General features: G+C 39.7%; 1 long non-coding RNA gene across 1 annotated transcript in view; it reads left to right on the top strand.

Moving 5' to 3' along the window:
* Window positions 1–4746, top strand: part of LOC121095970 — a 50808-nt gene extending 46062 nt beyond the window's left edge. Inside the window, exon 3 of the long non-coding RNA XR_005830289.1 lies at window positions 1247–4746. This is a non-coding gene — a long non-coding RNA (uncharacterized LOC121095970). The remainder of the gene's footprint in view (window positions 1–1246) is intronic.
* Window positions 4747–17705: the final 12959 nt, after the last annotated feature.

Raw genomic sequence — 17705 nt, 5'->3', positions numbered from 1 at the left:
TTACACAATCTTCTGATGTGGGAAAGCTTCCCTCCAGGAACAGCTCTGTGCATGGCTTAACTGATTTAGGCATGCCTGCTGCAGTATTCTCCAGAATGTGTTAGAGATCAAAGTAGGGGGAGTTATTCAGGTTTTATGGCAAGGTAATTAAAAAAATATGGGGATTATTACATATAAATCATACTTGCATAAATTTGCTGGCAAAATAAAATCAAATAAACACGTTTAAAAAATGAGATCAGGAAAACATTCAGCCACGTTTTTCACCATTACAGATGCAAAGCCGTACCCTGAAGTCTACACAGTTGACCTCCTCCTTGCACTGCAGAGAATCGGCCCAGTTCCATTTTAGTGGCATTTTCATAAGGGGGGTGGGGGGGTGGGAAGGCACACTGAGCTCTCCTATTTTGTGATGATGTGGAGATGGGCACTTTGTACCAGACACAGATACAAGACTTCCCTTGGTTTCTAAGGTGATTTCGTCTGAAAGTTTATTCTCCTAGAAGTAGAGTCATGTGCCTGAGCCTTCATCTTTTCAATGCGAACTTTAATATACAAAACGAGAGACGAGCAAATTCTGTTCTCCCTGCTGTTGTTTCAGTGCAGACTGTAAGCGTGGAGCAGCTTTGGACCAAAAACTTCTGGGAAAAGGGGTAAAAAAGCCCTAGAAAACTGTAAAGGCTTTCTGTTCTCGATTACACAGGATTTCTGAGGGGAGTGGGTACAAGCTCAGGAAAGATCACAGCTCATCGTTTCGGGCCATATGCAGGAGAAATGGATGCGTGCACTATGCTCCAAGTAGGGGCTTAGAAGTTCCAGTTTAGAAAGAGGGAGAGATGGCCCAGTTGTAAATGTTGAAGTCCTGATTGTGAAATGCAGAAAACATTTCTCTCTGGGTGGGAGAGGAATGAAGAGTGTTGTGAAACTTCTGTTTAATCAGAGGAGAGCTTCCACATTTCTGTCACAAAAATATGCAGAAAGGATAAGCTTATAGCCTCAGCTGTCCTGAATGCAGTGATACCATATGATGACAAAACACACATGCGCATGCCTGTATAAACATATACACAGTTGTAGCCAAAACATATAACACTGTCAGGACTGAGCTCTCTCTCTCTAAGGATGTGCATATGCCCTCTTTGGTCTAATTGGGTTTATGACTCTACATGTGCATGTATATGGAAGAGATATAAAATACAAGTACAGCAGCTTTTAATGTGAAATAACATTTATTTTCTTGTACCAGTTACAGGTCCCTGAGAGAGTACATGTAAAGTTTTCACTGGAAGCTACACAGCTGAAGCACTGGCAACAGAATAAGCAGAATATGCTTGGCTGTCATTTTACCAGTTTTCTTTGCTGCAGTCCTAACGTGCATGAAAGAAGGGATATTGGTTGGCAACCCTGTGCAGGTGAAACAGTTCAATCTGGACAATGAAAACCTAGGGAAGTTTCAGGTGAAGATTCTCCTGTGGTTTGCTTCTCTAGGTGATGAAATAATTTCCTGAAGGAAGTGAAGAAACTGCCCCACAATGTCAAATCGTTTAAAGGTACTTGATTGTCAAATATTGTACATCTTAGCTTTGTCTTGGTGTTTGGCATTGCGGATCTCTTCCACTTCCAACCTTTTTCAAAGAATCAATAGATGCTGCATCTAATAATGATAATGAGTATGTATTAAAGATATATTATCTGGAGCTGGAAGCTGAAGGCCAGACCTGAAAGCATTGCAAAACTCAGCTGTATTTGCATACTCCCTGAATATACACTGCTGTTAAGCCCATGTGCGCAATCTTGAAGACAAGGACCAGAAAACTCATTGAGATTTTGAAACAACAATAATATAAAGCCCATTGCAAGATTTAATATAAAATCTGAACAGTAAAGAATTCTGTGATGTATCTGGTTCTTGTTTGATGTACTTCTACTGCCACAGTTAATATAGCATTTGCAGCATACACATAAAGCAGATACACCCAGATTCCTCTCTAAAAGAGTTAAATTAATTTATAGTCATGTATGCTATCTTTTCTGTTGTTTTTTCCCTCACAGTTTCTATAGGCTGTATTTAGTTAATGTAAGTTCTTCTTAACCGTCTTCCACAAAATTTTCTGTTATATAATGGTAGAGGTAGATGATTATAAAGGAGGCTATAAAGATTCTTCTAAGAAATTTCTAAGCATGAAGGGAGTCCCTTTTTATTGATAATTACCAAAGTCTATGAGAATGTACCTCAAACGAGGTATTCGGAGACATATTTTTCTACACTTAGGAACTAATGGTTATGTATTTCAGTACAGCAGAGCAAAATTCACCCTTCTGTACAACATCAGTCAAAGTCTTCAAAATATTTCAGCCCCCAAAGTAGAATTAAAGTAGTATAAATTTTCCTAACGGCTGGTGCCAACCCTTCAGACATAAGGTTCAATTTCAGCCTTACTTCTTCTGTATACTTGCGAATACCAGTGAGCTGAGGATTTTCTTGGTTTTGCTGCAGACACGCTGCATGTGTGTGTGAGCATTTTCTGCAAGATCTGCCGAAAGACAGGAACGTACAAAGCCTGTTTTACAGGCTGTCACGTTTGGCCAAGGTCAGTCTGACCTGAGTATTTGGGATGCTTAGAGCAATAACCCCATTAATAGATATGTTCTTGTGTTCAGCAGCAAGCTGATGACTTTCACTGGCTTACTTATGGTTCTCCTGCAAGCCTCAGGAACAACATTGTTGAGAATTTCATTTGTATTTTTGTTGGTTGGTGCATATGTGTTCTCCAGTTGCATCCTGAAGTGCTTTGTTTCATAACTAGTGTGTTGATACTGGATCCCAGTGCTGTTGCTGCTAGCCGTTCCTCCCTCTCCCGGTTCTCTCACTGCCTTCCTGCTACACTGTTGGGGAAAAAAGAGTCAGTATGTTGGGGATATCCTCCATCGAACTCTCTGCTCTGCTGGAGGGGCTGAGGAGGGACCAGAGGAGCAGTCTGTTGACAGCTTGTGTCTCTGCCTCTCCAGTGCTTCCAGGAAGGATGATGCTGGATCTCAGCACAGAGTATGAGTTCCCTGCTCCCCTGTGCTTGCTTTTCCAGGCAAAATGGAGCACCCCAGGACCACGCATCAACCCCTGATGGTCAGCATGCCATACACTGCTGCTTTCCTTCAGCTGAGAGCCCTGGGGGGTGCAGGACAGGAGCCGTTGGTGGCCTTGGCACTAAACCCCTGAGATGCCTGCATGCTAGCGGAGCCCTGGCAGATATGAACACAGAGCCTTCTTCCCAAAATCTGCATGAACCCTGAATGCAGTTGTGCTAAAGTGATGTTTTGTTAGCTACTTAACATCGTTTCACCCTTTGTAAAATGGCATCGTCACTGGGAAATGCCTTGAAATTTTTATCTAGAAACTGTTTTAAAATTGGAATGTTATTATTACTAGGTTACTGTAGAACTAGAAAAAAAATTACTGTGGACTTTTCCTCATATATGTTTATGCCTAGAAGGCAGCCTGCATGGGCCCGTATCTAGACAGACTCATGGACACAGTCTTTGTCAAGGCATAAATCATTTTAGAGGCTTGCTAGGTTTACTTCAGACAGTTCCATCTTCTCTATTTGGAACAGGCTGTGTTATCAGCCTAATTGCAGTCATTAAACCATTTGCGGCCGGAATTTTTTGTTTGTGTGTTAACATCAATGTTGGCAGGAAAATGATCACTAGAGGTGATGCTAACTATAAAATATGTAATTGCTCTCCAGTAACGGTGACTAAGGGCTTTAAAGGAGAAACAGGACCCTATAAAAGCTGCTCATTCTGATTCTAAAAGGATCAGATAAAATAAGGAACCTGCTCTGAACAGTTGGGATGATTTTGTGACGAGATACATGGCTTGGGCAATCTGATTATGGGCCATCTGCATCTCATACCTCCTTGGAGGCTGTATTTGATGTTTAATGTTTTTCCTTTGGGGTTGCACCATCTTTTGCTTTCAGCTCGCTACACTGATGAGTTTTTGATAGCTTCTTGTACAAAGCAGTGCATTTTAATGGTTTTGCCTAACTAGAACTAAATTAATTTGTATGAAGCAAGGGCATACCTTTCTGACAAAGATCTCTCTAATCCATTATGTTGTGTTATATGTCTATTGATCTTTTTTTATAAGTGCAGTGATTTGGTAATTATCTTTAAATCCTTTCTCTTCTGACTGTGCAGTGTTTAATGTGTGGTTTTATGGATTAAATAATGGCATACACTTAACGTAACAACAATGTGTTTCTTGCAAGATCTTCCTCATTAATAAATTAGATGCACCATGTATTCAAGCATGGCATCAGTTAAGCTGACAGGCACAGAGGATGTTGCTGGCCTGGTTCTGGTACAAGTGTGCAAGCAGGTATGCAACACTGCATTGCGATGTTCAATACAAATTCAATTACCTCAGCAAAGTTGCTGTAAGAGGAGAAAACTTTTTTACATCTTGCAGTGAATATTGCTGAGGGTGAGTGTTTTTTTTAACGGGATTTTCATCGTTGTCAGGACTGGTATTGTAGAGATAACTGGAATTTCTGGTGTGGCCATGCAAAGACATAGAATCTGCTGTCCTACGCACTGTGGTGTTCTCTAGAGTTATAACACAACAGCAATTTGTGGAAACCAGGGAGAAAATAAATTTATCAGATAATCCTAAATATTTTCAGTGGTGTTACATTGTTTCCCTTTCAAATTATAAACACACTTGCCTATATGCCTCCCTCTTTTGCAGCACTGATGCCAGTTATTCCATTCTCTGTTTCTTTATGTATTGAGTCTGGCTGAGATGGAGTTAATTTTCCCCACAGCAGACCTCACGGTGCTGTGCTTTGTATTGGTGGCTAGAAAGGTGTTTGTGACACATCAGTGTTTTGGCTACTGCTGAACAGTGCTTGGAACAGCATCAAGGCTGTCTTTCCAATATTCCCCTCTCACCAGTAAGCTGGAGGTGGGTGAGATCTTGAGAGGGGACAGAGCCAGTACCGCTGACCCAAAGTGATTACATACCATGTGATGTCTGCTTAGCAATAAAACCTGAGGGAAAGGAAGAGGAGGGGAGATACTCGTTACTATGACATTTGTCTTCCAAAGCAATTGCTGTGGGTACTGAAGCCCTACTTCTGAGGAAGTGGCTGGACTTCACCTGCTGATGGGGAGTAGAGGATAAATCTTTTGTTTTCCTTTGCATCCACGCAGCTTTTGCTTTATGAAACTGCTTTTATCTTGACCCGTGCATTTTTTTTCTGTCTTATTTTCTCCCCCCTGCCTGTCCTGCTGAGGATTAGAGTGATAGAGCAACTTGGTGGGCACCTGGCATCCAGCCAGGATCTACCCACCACACTTTAGTGAGTAGCCTTCATTCAATTATCACATAATCACACAATTGTTTACCTTTTACACATACATTTACAAAATCTAATGCAATGTGAGTTTAAAGGCAAAGCCCAACCAAACAAGGAGTGAATCAATACACTGAAAGTCAAAAAGGTAGCCCTGAGATGTACTTTCTAAACATGAAGCTGCTCAGTCAGAAGGAGGAATTTCAGTTCTTTGCAAGTAAGCCTACTATGGAAATCCTTCTTCAAGAAGGCGTACACATCTGTTTGTCTTTCCATGCAATGCGCACTGTGGCAGGATGAAAATCAGAAGCAGAGCTAGTTGCCCTTCCAGAAACTCCCAGATCTAATGTATGATTATAATCTTGGCATCTAGACCATTTGAAGATGGCACAAATAATAACAGAGAACAAAACCCAACCCAATTGTCCCTAAATTCCAGTGCAGAAACTATAGTTAAACCTCTTTTGACACACTTCAAAACCAGCTTGTGTTTTTTCTCTGCTTGTTCCTTATGTTCACTGTAGGTAAGTGACTGCTTTTCAGCTTTGAACTAATTATCATTCCTGAAAGCATTTTCCAAACCACAACCGCTTTATGGGCAAGCTTCTCTTCTCAGTGAATTACAGGAGTTTTGCTGGTGACTTCAATGGGAGCAGGAGCAGCGTTAATGAAGTAGTCCTATAAAAGAAAAAAGGGGGGGAAAGAGGAAAACTGCTTTACCAGTGCTTTGGGGTTAAGGTTAGAAGATTGCTATAGTCGTTACAGTAAAATGATTCATTCTACAGCTTTCTCTTTCAAATGGAAGTGCAGCATTGGCTTACTGTGCACATCCTGACCTCTGCCTGTGTACCCGCTCTTGCTGTATACTCTGATTTTGGCAGGAAGCAAATATTGGAGTCTTTTTTGCTTTGCATTTGATAGTGACAACATTTTTGGAGTCCATGTGACAGATCAGCTATTTCTCCCCTGCTGCTCTCAAAAGTTTTCATAATATCAGCCTTAAAAATCACATTTCTTTGGCAAATTTCTCCAGGATAAAAGTCAGCCATAAAATGGAAGAAAAATGCCTTTAGGCTTACGAATTCTTCTTTCTCCCAAGCAGCAAACTGCTGTTATTTTGAGAAGTGTCTGTGTTCATTGTTTCTCTGAAATCTGAACTTTTTCCACTTGGAGACAGTTAACTCCCTGAGAATCTCGCAGAAACAGTATTAGATGTTGATCTCTTCACAGGAGAGCAGGGAGCAGCAGACAGCCAGACCACATTGATCCAGGCTGCAGGACATGTTTAGTGAAAAATCTATAGAGCTCAGCTTAGGGTGTCAGCTGTCAGTCTGTAGAGCATCTGTCAGAGGAGTATTTGCTTCACTGCCGCTGAATGTGAGTAATGCTTTCACAATATGGCAGTACGATGCTATAGATTACAGTTGTAATGGAGCACATCCTGAACAGCTGAGCCTGCTCTCTCTCGCTCATTCAATAGCAAGAGTTGCCTCGCTATAAGAACTTGGGGGATTATGTACTCCAAACAGCTGTCTATAGCACCATGGATTTATTTGGGCTAAATGAGAACTTGCTTTCTTTAGCTAAATCAAACTTTATCAGACAGTTTTACTGTTGGCAGTTAAAATAAAATGTGTTTGCTGAACAGTAAACACCTTGTTACTGTTAGGAAGGATTATATAAACAAAAGGCATACACAATGAAGTCTTATGCCAACTGACTTACTGTCAAAATAATATACTGCTGTTAGCGGAATTGTGCTCACTTGAAGGAAATTATAGGCCTAAAACCACATCTTGAATGACAAAGAAACCATTTTTCCACAAATAATCTTTATAAAGTTTAATACACTGTGCCTTGTAGAAGTGGTTTCAGAGAGCAAGGATGCTGTATCCTCATAAAGGAAGGCTAGGAAAAACTGGGTGAACTGCCCGAAATCTTTAAGGTTTACTGTATTTGCATAATGCACTGGATTAAGTAGATTTAGGATACTCCCCTCTAGGAGAGATGTGGAAGTTGGTTTTGTCCAGCAAAAACTCCGAATGCTCCCTTTCAAAATAGGATACACTGTTCTGTCACTTACTACACTATATAATCTATGTAACTGCAGAACACTCATGAGCAACCACGTAGATGTCACAATAATATCAGATATTTATGCACTGTAAATCAGCTTCCTTTCACTCAGGAAACTGAAAGGAAGGCAGACATTCTGGTTTATAATCACAGGGAAAAAAAAGACAGGTCCAAAATCAGCAGAGTCACTGAAAGGAATAACACTGACTACAGAGGTGTGGATTATTCTTCAGAGAATTTGAAAATGAGTTTACTTTCTTTCTGTTAAAAGCTGAAGTCCCAATTCAGGAAAACAGGGCTAATACTATCTGCACTTTCTCACTCTCTTCTGAATTTCACCGTGCAGAATGATTTGCATTTCTTTCTATGAATGTACAAAGCATTTCATTTAACTTTTTACAGTTATAACACAAGAATTGAGTTGAAATTACCAAGAAATCTGTTCTGTTTGCAGAACCCACTATGTGACTGTAATGTCGACTGGAAATATGGACAGCACCTCAAAATTCAATGGCTATAGCTAAATTTGGGCTAGTGATTTCTGTTACAAATAACTTCTCAAGGATAACTTGAGGAGAGATTCATAAGTCTGCAAATTCTTGGGGAAAACTCTGTACTGTATACAAATATGTGCTGAAGATCCGTTGAGCATTTATTAGCATAATTAGGTTATTCATTACTACATGTATGTATCCTACTTTGGAAAAAATTATTTTTCTAGGAAAAGAACATGCTGGAAGCTTGAAAAGGAGAATTGTAATGGTGCCTTATAAATTTTCCTTTAGGCAAAACTGGCTCCAGGTGAAGTTAAGATGAAGCTTTCCACACGTTTCCCAACAGAATGTCTTGCTTCCTTAATGTTATGCCTGACCTTAGAAATGCACCTTTTCTTTTCCATGTTCTTACTGAAAAGCTCATATAATATTATTTTGTGGACAAATACACCTATTTTGTTGTAATTTCTTTTCCCAGTTTTTTAGGGAAACTCGAGGACCCAGTAATAATCCCTCTGTGCTGCTTGTCATGGCTGTATGGTTTGTAGTGCAATAAAATGTAGACAGGTTCTTAAATCTACCTTCTGACATCTTAAAAAAAGTCACAAATGAAAAGATTTCTTCTACTTCATCTTTCAGTAGCAGTTAGAAAAAGATATTTAGTTAATAAATGTTGCTGCTGTAAACCTCAGGACAAGGTCTAGAACTATCATTTTGTTGTGTTCACTCAAAAGGGACATTTAAGTGTCTTTCCATGGGAAATCAAGAATGAGATGACTTCATGAGGATTTGCTATTGGTCTTCTTAAAGTATGTATATAATTTATGCTGGTACGCAAGTGCTCTACCTTGGTTAATTAATTAGGGTCAAACCCATTACAGGTTCACATTGTTGACCTTTGACATAAACCTGAAGGATCAGGAAAGATGATCATCTATTTTAATTATTTTCTGAATTCAGTTTTTTAAAGAAGGCAACTATGGACGAGGTATTTTACAGAGAACATGATACCTTGGAGTTTTGTCCTTCCTTCAAACCAGGCATTAAATGGCTTACTGTTCAAAGGAAAAGTCTGTCATTTATGAAACTGAATGCAAATATGGTAGCACACTATGCTTCTTTCTTGCTTGTATCAAATTGCTTTCTATGGGATGTGATATGGCACAGAGAGAACTGTGACAAAGGAGGATTCATAATTAAAGTCAATTCTCCCATGCACTAACAAGCTCCAGTGAGAAGTAATTAACATTTCCTGAGCAAGTTGCTCTGTAAGCAGCAGGTCAAGTGAGGCATGGCTGCCTTCAGATTTATTTCCTTCTGTCCATTAAATTTCTTGCGCTGTAAAAACACCTGACACTTAATGAGGGAGATACCTGTCACAACTGTTAGGAGCTACTTGTACCCTGACTGTCTGGTTAGTTCATGCATATTCCTTGGCCAGAAGCCTACTGTTACACAGAGGGTTTAATTGCAGAACTGAGCCTGCCATCCTCTTTCAGCTATTGCACTGACCTAGCTACTGATTATCACTGTATTTCTAGGAACTTAGTTATCTCTGTGACCTGTAATCCTTTGTCAAATGTGGTTGACATTTGGGAAAGATTTCAAAAGTTAGGAGATAAAGCTTGTGATTGCATGGGTTCATTTCCTTAGGGAAGGGTAATACACCAATATATATATGTATTTGCAGTGATTTATCTGGTAACATATGTATCAAAGCTGTAGGTAATTTGAGATTTTGCAGTATGTATAAATGTTGTGTTCTGAGAGTAGCAAAATGAATTTAAAAAGATGAAGCACAAAGGAGCTTGAAAAATTCTTACCTTGGATCTGCTGCCAGAAACATAAAGTACTTTACCTCTAAAAATCAGAGCCCTGTCTTCCAGGTGATGCAAGTTTGGCCTTTAAACAGGGATCAAACTCTTTTCTGTGTGAAAAATAAATGCACATCTATACTTTGGCTACTATCTCATTACTCTCCATGGGCATTAAGCACACAGCCTACAACTGGCTAGTAAATATCACCACTGCCTCCAGGTAGCTTCTGGACTTTCCTAGCCTGCATTCACCTCACTTTTAACCGTTAATTAATTTTAAATTCTCTACAGGGCAGTTATCAAACTCGGCCATCTTTCACTGAGACAACAACATCCTAGTGGACCTTCTTCTTGGTCACCATTAAAGCAATGTCCAGCAGTTTCATTTTTAATTGACCGAGAGTCAGTGGTTCGCAGCTGTTTTGGGTTTCTACCTCTGGCAAACAGAGAAATGCACATCTTTAGTACTGTTTTTGCACTATGTCTTTAGTTAAACTGAATCTGGTTCGTATACCTGCTGCTGTAGTGCTGTCCCTCAGGAACAACGCTGGGCTCCTCTTGCAAAGTTGCCTTTTCTGTGTTTCACAGGCCTGGTGGTAAGCGCACTCGCTGCTTCATCAGGTGTTCTTAGCCCTCTATTTATTGCTCCACCTGCAAAAACACCACCTTGTCTTTGTTGAAATCAGCATTTGACCTTTCTCAGATCATAAACCCCATGATTACTGCTCATAATCTGGCTCCCTGAAACCAGCATGTCCTCTGGTTTCAGGAAGGACAATAATCAGGGACAGCAAAAAATTCAGTTAGGTTTGGTTCAGATAGTTGACTTGAAATGTTTCCTTCCAAGAGGAGGCTTTAGGAAGGGGGTGCTGGCTTGTGCACAGAAGGACACAACTGTTAATCAGCAGACAGGACATTTACATCAAAATAGTATTTCAGGAAGACACACAATATGAAGTACATTTTCTTTCTGACATGAAGGGAAATTAAGTTGTATCATGGACAGGTTGTATGCTTTGAACTGTTAAGAGCTCCATAGCTCTTTAAATAAGTGTCAGCCAGAATACAGGTTTCCATGTTTTTGGTAACGCAGATTAGTTCTGACTCTCCTCCAACTGAAATCAATGGGAATTTGGCCGACTACATCAAAGGAAACAACACTAGGACAAGTTAAGTTTGATGCATATGACTGATTATTGAAAAATATGTATTTGTATGCTTGAGAAATAGAACAAAATAAAAACCAGGAATACAATCCCCAGTAGATTTAAAGAAGGGTTTGGATTCCAATTTTTCCTCAATTCTTCTCCAGTAGGTCTTGTTCCAGAGCAGATTTAAAACTATGCAAATAACTGCCTTTCTCCATTTCCCACTTTTCAAGATGGCAAAAGTCTCAGGAAAATCAGATTGATCTGTGAGATTACCAACGCTGTGGAAACCTTAAGCATATCAGTATGATTAGGACCTTCCTCAAGATTACTGAAACATCAGACTTTTCCCTTGATTTGGCCTCAAATGTAATCTTTGATCCTGAGCCTAAAATATATCTTATTCTAATGGTAGTTATCTCTAACATGAACCACAACCAGCATACTGAAATGTGTGCTGTGGGATGTGCAGCGAGCCCTCCGTCACACTGTCAGCACAGAAAGGCTTTAAGATTGACTTAACCAGGCACTGGGCAAGCAGGGGTGCCCCTTGTCTCCCTATATGTAAAATATCAAGGGAAACAACCTGGGTAAAAGGGACCATGAGCACAGCGAGGTGTAGTCCCTGCTGGGTTCACACCCTCTTTGGGCAGTGGGCATCTATATGCAACAGAGAACAAGAGCTTAATTAATATCCGGAAGAATTCCTCAAGGTATGGGCAAACCCGTCACCAGACAGATGCATGGCTATGTGCAAGAGATGTGATCGCTTTTTGTTTCTCCCTTTCTGCCTTCCCACAGGATCCCTAATGACAAAACGTGCCATTTTTGTCTGAAATGATTTTGAGGATAATGCTATGGGTTTATGTGGATTGCTTTATGCAACTGTTGGCAGTTAGTGTCAACAGCAAAAGATGACCTTTCAATGTATGTTTCTGTTTACAGTGTTCATAAAACCTGGGCTATCTGCAGTCACAAAAATTAACAAATAGATCTGGGTGCGTTTGATTTACTTTCCCAGTCTTGACTTTCTACTAATATGCTGGTTCTCACTACATGTATCCTTTAAACTGTCACAGAAAACTCCCAACTCACCCCCTCATAAAAAAAAGACCCTGCGCTGCACTGCAAACCCTTAAAATAAATAGAAAATAACTCTTTTTTTCCCCCAAAAGCACTCACATTTGTTCCTTCAAAATTAGGACTCAGCAAATAGTTGGAATACATCTGTACTCAGAGGAATCCACATCAGATCATAAATTTGTTCATGTTAAACACAAACATATGAATGCACTCTTATATCCAGGGACTATGGAAGGGTTTAGAATTTGCACACTTTACTCTGTGTAATGCCAGGGCAATGTTTCACTCATCTATATAAATAGAAAGCAGGCTTGTTGCATTAAAGGCATAAGTATCCTTATGCTCTGCATAAACATCACAGGATTCAATTTTGTGAAGGAATCACATAATTTGTCATATCTTTGCTTGTGATTGACTTCAGTGATGGGCATACACAAACATATGATTTTCCACTCAGTGTATCAATATGTCTCTTGGTGTGCATTTGCTGCTAGAATAACAGGAAAAAAGATTAACCTCAGATATGCAAATAAGCTTAACTGAATAAAACGAGACAAATTATCCCGTCGCTGGAGCAGTTCCTGGTTTGGCTGTGCTGCACGCAGTGCAAGAGCACCGGGAGAGGGCTCGTGTGGCTGTCCCTCATTCCTTCCCTCTTTGGGACTCGGGGCAGAGCTGTACTGGGGTGACAGGTACCCCAGCACGGTGAGGCACTGTAGCACAGTGTAAGGTTACATGGCACTATGTTATCCCACCTCGGTGTAATTTAGAGACATGTAATTACTTGAGCCTTACTGTCTCTTCTGAGAGCCCCAGTTTGGCTAATAATAATTTAAAAAGCAATAAAAAACAAACAAAAAAAAACCAAGAAAAAAAAAAGAAGCTTTCATTAAAAAAATGACAACTTTCCCCATTAAAGTTTATAACCCTTGTCATTGCAAAGAAGAGGGTAAATGTGAAAATAGTTGACACACAAGGCCCTGCTCGAGTCTCTGCTAAGATCATTAACCATGTTTTTGTACATTTTCAGTGTTGGCAGTTGTAAGGAGACCTCAGGCTTTTGGCTCCTGTAGGGTGGCGGTGCTGGTGACATGGAAGGAAGACCTCTCTTATGCCATCTGGAGCTGCAAGAAGAGGTCAGGAAACTATTTGTAGAGTGTCCTCAGGCTCTCTACATCGAGGCTATTTATGGTATACCATAAAACAAAACCAAAACAAACGAAAAAAGAATAGTTCAGCGTGGCCATAGTGCTAAAGAAGCTTGTCTAAAAATCAGCCTATCATAGCCTACTACTGATGAGGGAAAGGAATCTAGAGGAGAAAAAATGTACTATAAGAAGTATTTTTCATGGAATGTCATTTATAACTTTCCCACCCCCGAAGCTTCATTCTTCCTCCCTTTCCTGGAAAAATTGGAAAAAAATGTGGAGTCTAAAGAAATCTAATTGTATGTGTATGCCAGATGGAAGTTTTGTTAACCCATCTACTTCTTGTGAGTTGTCTCCCTTGGGGCTATTATTTATCATCTTTTACAAAACAGATAAAGAGGATTTCCTGCTTCAAAAAATGTACAGCTTATGGCCCAATACTAAAAAACCTTACTTATAAGAGGGCTCTCATTGAAGTCAATGGAATTTCTTGTATGAGAAAGCATTTCCAAGATCAACCACTAAGAAGAGAAAGCAGTGTACATACAATAGATGACTGTAATACTGGGGTAAGAACAAAATGAAAAGATGAGGGATGGGAATGTATGGTCGTGTAAAATTATGGAAGCTAAGAAAGATATTGAGGGCCACCACCTTCAAAAACCAAATTGCCTTCTTTAATTCAACAATGTACTCACATATGGTGAAGAAGTAGTTACTGATTTTATCAGCCTTGGTAAACAGTGTTGGAGAAATTCTGACAGGAGAGAATAAAATCTAATCTAATCAAGCTCAGGTTTTGTGATCTGCATCACACAGCTATGAAATCTCCAGTACAGTTTTTTCTTTGTTTCAGATGACAGTTTTTCTGAATCTGAAGATACATTTATCTGAAATAGTAAATCGAAAGGGAAGTGATGTATGTCACCCTTACAGTCAGTGGGTGCCTGTGCAGGCAGTGCGAAGAGGGATGGGTTGCCTTCTCCGTGAGACTCGGCTGTCATTCAGTTGTGCAGGTAGGACACAAGGGCTGGGTTTGATCATGTAGCAGTCAGGTAGGGCCAATGTAATTACTTTTCACCATCAGAGATACTAATCTCATCTCATAATTTGTTCTTCAATTTTACTTAGGTATTTATGGTCTTTGTTCAAGATTGCTTCGAGATTTTCCTAAGTGACCTGGATTTACTTGGCCAGGCTGGATAGCACTTTAGCTCTCTGGGCTGAAGCTGTTCCATCATGAAACAAAATGACTCAAATTGAAGCCCTGAAGGACAGTTGCTTATGGAAAACCTTTCTAGACTTCTAAAATGCTGAGCTGCTTTCTCACCATCACTACCCTTAAAGCAGCAGTAGCCTATTGTTGTAGCTTTAAGGTGGGCTGAGCACACAGGACTCGTAAGCCTTATAGTGAGAAATGGCTTCTGTGTAGGTGGGAAAAAGGACAAGCTTTTGAGTGTGCAAGCCCTTCTTCAAGTGAGCAACATAAATGAAGCATGCAGAAATTATTCCTAATTTGTATTTAGCTTGATGATTTTTCTTTTTTTTTGAAGTGCAAGAAGGGATTTTGTGCTAAAAAGTGTGCCAGTCTGCTCAACGATATCAGGCAATCTGACAAAATCTTCTAGCAAACTTGCTCTCTCTTGAAAGGACAATCACCATCCTAAAGCATGTCTTGGGCTAAAGCTGGTCATAGTGATCACTGCAAACTGTTTATTCAGTGAGTCCCTTTCCTTGGCTCCTGAACAGTTTCTTTATAACCCTACTTCTGACATTTGTAGTTTTTGAGTCTGTGAGGTTTACAAACATGTTTGATCTAGGAACTACACATACACATTTTGTACTTGTTACTCTGAATTCACTTATTCAAGGTTGGTGATTGATGATAACTCCATTTTGCTTTTTGGCTGGATGATCTATGTGTTTATAAAGTATCTCTACTTCTCTGCTTCCTATACATTCAATTTAATTTATTTATTAAGCCAACTTCTGCTACTGGCCCAAGATAACATGTTCTGCAGATCTTTAAAGAAAAGTATTTTCTTTGTGAGCATACAGAAGATGACACGCAACTAGAATTCCCCCCAAAGCTAAAGGACATTTTCACTCCTTCCCCCCCCCTCCCCCCCCATGTGTTTAGACACTAGAAAATTCAAACACCTGAATCAAAACAGTATTAAATATATATGTATATATACTTTCTTCTATCTCTGTCCTGTCTGTCATACTAATGCAGGACTATAATACTCTAAAAATATTATTAGGTGCTAGGATTATTAGTTTGTTAAAATGCACATGAAATGGCACATTTTAACTGCTGAAGTAAAGGACACTGAAGAAGTTTGGTCAAGGCATTATTCTGAGAAGCATATACCTATATTCATCTCTGTACTATCAGAAATAACTTTATTCTTCCATATTTGATGGAAGTTTCATGTAACTTTCCTGTTACAAGGCACTCAGTATTTTTATCATTCTTCCCGTATTTAATTTGAAACTTTTAAGTTATGGGGACTGTGACATTCTTGTAAAGAATATGATGAATACGAAAATAACTCCAAAACAAGTGTACCAGGTTAAGAAAAACCTTTGCATGACTGAATGCATTCACCTTGTTAGTTCCAGCTCTGTAGAGTCTTCCTAAAGAATTGAATTTACATGTCTTATTAGCAAAGAGCCAGATGAAAAAGACTCTTACGAGCCTTTTGTGGAGCGCAGCTGAGAATGAGTACTGTGTTACCGTCATTCGCAGATTTTTTTTTGAATGGTCTGCTCCAAAGGCATATATAAATATACATTTACTTTTATATGTATATGTACATAAATACGCATATCAGCTCACACGCATGCTCATACTATGGAAAGAAAGTCCAGGCAATTGAATAATCACAAGAGATAGATTTGTTCCTACTAGCATTACTAGAAATTAGAGTAAACATTATGCCTGTGGTCTCCTTCAGTTCCATCCTGGATGGTTCTGTTAGCTAAAATCCATCTGTTGTCAGCACTATCAAAGAATAAAATCTATGGTTTTAACTTAAAATGTGATGGGATATTGCCTGGAATGTTTTCTCATATAGACAGTGTTATCTGAGTCCTTCTTTGGCAAGAAGTTCAGTCTGAAGACAGTTCTCAGATGGTTTCGGCAGCTTAATTTGCAATGCCTCTGGAAGCAGAGCTCCATTGTCCTCGTAAGGAATTCCTCCTTCCCAGTCCTTCCAACTTTTTCATCGTTTGATCCATGAGATCTCTTTCAACTACTAAAAGCAGTTCCGGAAATCAATTATAGAACTACCTGTTCGCTATAGGCATTGGTGACATACTGTGTGCCTAGAGGACCCACGTGCATTGTCACCCGCACGGCCTTTGCTGACGGCTGCAGCGTGGGATGCTGCAGCATGGCTGTTCCTGCAGTGAGCTGGAGAACCCCACGGAGAGCCCTTGTATTCCTTAGCTGCCTTGGGAGAAGCCACTGCCACAAGCTGTGGCACTCCAGCGTACGGGGGTAGATTAAGCCTTTCACAACCTATAAAGTACACCTAAAAATGGACCACACGGAAGAGCTATGTCACAAATCTCAGAGGCTTTTCATTGTTTTGTTCCGGTTTTTGGAAGACCGGCGTTCATAAAGCTGTGTTGAGAGGGCATTATGCTAAGGAAGCAAGCAGCAAATTTGTAGGTCTGCCTCTAACAGCTGGTTTGGGAGGGACCAGCCATTAGGCTAGAGGAGCTGGAATGTGGGATGGGGGAGTGAAAGGGAGATTGTAATAATACTCACAATTAAAATGCTGAATTCTAGCTGCTGAGGAAAACAGTGCTGCAGATTTCTGGAAGAAATTTGATTCCAAGAAGTGCAAGAGGCCATGAGTGAAAATTCTTTCATAAGCAGGAAGTAAGAGAGGGAATGATAAGGAAATATTCTGTTTATTTTGGCCATCATCCTAAAAAACCTGGGGTAAAAGCAAAGAGAAAAGAAAGAAAGAATAATGATAAACGATGTGGGAAAAGTACCTAGAATTTCTGGAAACTGCAAAGGCTAATTATGAACATGAGTAATTTATTCATGTGTTGTCCTGGAACTAACCAATATGTTGCACTTTATTAGGAATGGAAACTTGCGTTGTCTCTATCAAATGTACAGTAGTTAGCTGATTAATTGAATGGTTTGTTCAGTAGTATGATCAGCTGTTATAAATATTTTAGTAATTTTTTTGGCATTAAAGTAAACAGAGCTTTTTTTATCTTTTTGGCTGGGTTGAATAGGAAAGCACGTAGCCAATAAACCTAGATCTTGTTTCATATCCTGAATTTTGTTCTGAATGCATAATAACCCTAAATGTGGTGCTGTGTTGCTAAGAAACTTCTCACAAGATGCAAAAATAGGTAGTTATTTTGCTATGTTTAAAAGTTCTTTTGATGTTGTATTTTGCTTTACCACTTACCCTCCCACTGGCTGTAGCCACAGCTTAAAAGACGTTTCTTGTAGCCCCTTGAGACCTGTTTTTTGAAGAATCTGGTGTGTATTTTTGGAATAGGCCTCTCTTCCTTCTGGATTAATGTCAGGGAAGTAACTGGAAAGCCC

The sequence above is a fragment of the Falco naumanni genome, chromosome 12 (genome assembly GCF_017639655.2).
Source record: "Falco naumanni isolate bFalNau1 chromosome 12, bFalNau1.pat, whole genome shotgun sequence".
NCBI classification, from domain to species: domain Eukaryota; kingdom Metazoa; phylum Chordata; class Aves; order Falconiformes; family Falconidae; genus Falco; species Falco naumanni.
This window is presented reverse-complemented; position numbering and strand designations above follow the sequence as displayed.